This window comes from Chrysochloris asiatica, unplaced genomic scaffold, assembly GCF_000296735.1.
Source record: "Chrysochloris asiatica unplaced genomic scaffold, ChrAsi1.0 scaffold00107, whole genome shotgun sequence".
NCBI classification, from domain to species: Eukaryota; Metazoa; Chordata; class Mammalia; order Afrosoricida; family Chrysochloridae; genus Chrysochloris; species Chrysochloris asiatica.
The window spans coordinates 1,196,990-1,200,199 of record NW_006408625.1 but is presented as its reverse complement, the minus strand read 5'-3'; positions in this window follow the sequence as shown (position 1 = coordinate 1,200,199).

Below are 3,210 nucleotides of genomic sequence, written 5' to 3'. Positions count from 1 at the left end.
GTTTGAAGCAACTTGTAGGCAGTCACCCCCAACATCAGCTCTGTCTTCATCTGCTTAAATCCTATTCCTCATACAAGATTTGGCATCATCCAGAGCTCCAATATGATTTGACTCTTACTTCTTTTACTTTATTATCCCGTGCAAATCTTTATCATTGTATCCACTACATTGAAGGTAATTACCAGTGTATGTCACTTGTTTATTGTGTTTACTAAATTCTGAGTGCTTGAATGAAAAATTTCGAGCCTAGTAGAGTATCTGGACTACTCACGTGTTGCAAAATGAGAGTCAAATCAATGATTTCTTTATATAAAGCATTTCTGAGTGTGGTGTACCATCTTCTATGCTTTTCCAAGGGCTGATTTGCATATGTCCAAATCAAATCCTGGTGTGGTGCTGTGGGCTAATATGTCAGACTGCAAAGTTGTTTGAACTACAAGGTCGGTGGTTCAAGCTTACCAGCTGCTCCTTGGAAACTCTCTACAGGGTCGCTATGGGTCAGAATCGACTCAATGGCATATAACAACAAGTCAAATCCACCTACAAAATAGAAACAACCACATAGCAGAAACATGAGAAACATACTTAATTAAGTCAGAATGGACTCAACAGCACTTAACAACAACAAGAGATAGATGTATGAATAAGTTAAAAAAGTAACAGAGTTCTGATTTTTTATGTTAATCTTAGAGAAATAAAAGGAAAGAAAATAAAACAACACTGATGTTCTAAATCAAGATGTAAGATTGCCTCAGGAAATACTGTTTTTTAATACCAGTCTTATTGGCTATATCTAGCTTATCCATTTTTTTCTTTTCATCTTTTATGTTTTTGGCATCATATCTGAGAGACTGTTGTTTAGTTAGGCCATTAAGATGATATTTTCTTAGTTTCATAGATTCACTCTTATTTTTAGGTTGCTGATTTATTTTGAGCTAATTTGTGCACATAGTGAAGTAAAGGTTTGGCTTCATATTTTTGCATTTGGAATCCAGCTATTGCAGTACCATTTGTTGAAGAGACTATTGTTTTCTCATTAACTTGTATAAAATTGTTGTTGCTGTTAAGTGCCATCCAGTTGGTTCTGACCCATAACGACTCTGAAAATTAATTGATCATAAATATAAGGATATACTTCTAGGATCTCAATTCTATTCATCTTTATGTGTATCCTTATTCAGTATCACACTGACTTGATTACTGTAGCTATAATGTCAGTTTGGAAATCAGGAAGCATGGCTCCTCTAATGTTGCCCTTTTTTTTTCAAGACAATTGCAACCATTCTGAGCCCCTTGCATTTTCATATAAATTTTTGGATCAGCTAGACAACTTCTGCAAACACAGACGTCTGAGATTTAGATGAGGACTGTGTTAAATCTGTATATCAATTTGGGGAGTATTTCTGTGTTAACAATATCAAGCCTTCTGATTCACAAACAGGGAATGTCTCTATATTTATGTGTTATTGCTGTTTGCTGTTGTGTTGGTTCCAACTCTTACAAGCCCTGTGTATGGTTTCTGAGGAGTGGCTGGCGGCCTTGTGGTTCGCACTCCAGGGCTTATGTGACAGAGCCACACCAGGACTCCTATATTTATTGATTAATGAAAGACCCCTGGTATGGCTCTACTGGATAAGCACTCAAACATAAGGTCAGTTTGAACCATAATGTTGGGAGTTCAAACTTACCAGCTGCTCCTCAGAAACCCTATTTAGGGTCCCTACGAGACAGAATTGACTTGATGCCACTTAATAACAACAACAATAAATAAATAAGTAGTCCTGGTGTGGTGCTGTAGTATAAGCACTGGGCTGCTAACTATAATTGTTTGCAGCTCAAACCCAAAAACCACCCCTCAGAAACCATAAACAAGGTCCCTATGAGTGGGAAACAACTCAATAATACAAAAACAACAACAAAATTAATTAATTAATTAAATGCATTTATTTGTTATTGTTAGGGTGTTTAATATTTTAAAGTCCTAGTGTGGCACAGTAGGATTAGCACTGGACTGCAAGGTCAATTTTGAACCTAGTTGCTCCTCTGGAACTCTATACTGACTCAACAGCACTTAACAAGAACAACAATTTTTAAACAATGGTTTTTATAGTTAACCAAATTAAATTAATCAAGAATCCAAAACTGAAACTTAAAGGGAACACATGAGCAGGCAAGTAAGCTTGCTGGCTACCACATTGGTCTACTGGTGAGTGGAAGAAGGGGGAAGACAGCAATGAAGAAATGGGCTGAGTTCAACCATGTTTCAAGACTATTGTTGATCTGGAGATAAGAGAAGAGGGAATGGCTGCTTGGTCCGAATTGTGGTGAGAACTGAGAACTCCTGAGCCCATGAACATGGACATAGCCACAGAGGGCTAGAGCTGAAAGTGAAGCATCCAGCTGATATGAAGTGAGGGGAGATGCACAAGAACATGCACACTTGCTGATAGTAACCATTTGATGTAACCTCAATGGCTTGATAATCAGAACTTGACTAGAGTAAGATAAAAACAAACAAACAAACAACAACAACAAAAACCCACACCCAATTGTTGATAAAGGAAACAAGTGTAAACAGCTACAATTTGATGAACTTGACCTATACTTATGGATGTAGTAGCTCAAAATACCAACTAAGAGGGAATGAGTCATCACATCAAACATCAATCCTATCTCCTCTGTATACAGGGTTGATAGAGATGGGCAACTAGATATTAGCTACCTAAAATGAGGGGGCAACAAAGGCATGAAGTGACTGGCTTACAAAGTTTCAAGATGGAGTTTAGTTTCAGAGTGTGTGGGAGAAGGTAGTGTCCCATTGAATAGTTTTCATCTTGTCTAGACAGGTCTGGTAAAAAGATATGGGGATAAGATTCTTATGATTCAATAGTGAGATAAACATCCAAGAAGCTCAATGAACCCCAGGAAGGATAGACCCCCCAAAAAATCATGCAGACATATCATAGTCAAGCTCTCAAAACTCAAAGATAAAGAGACACTCTGAAAGCCGCCAGAGAACACATACAAAGGCAAGCAAGTCAGATTAAGTTCAGATCTCTCAGCAGAAACCATGCAAGCAAGAAGGCAATGGGGAAACATTTATAAAACCCTGAAAAACAAAAATTGCCAAGCAAGAATCCTTTATCCAGCAAAGCTATCAATCAAATATGATGGTGTAATCAAAACATTCCAAGATAAACAGAAGCTAAG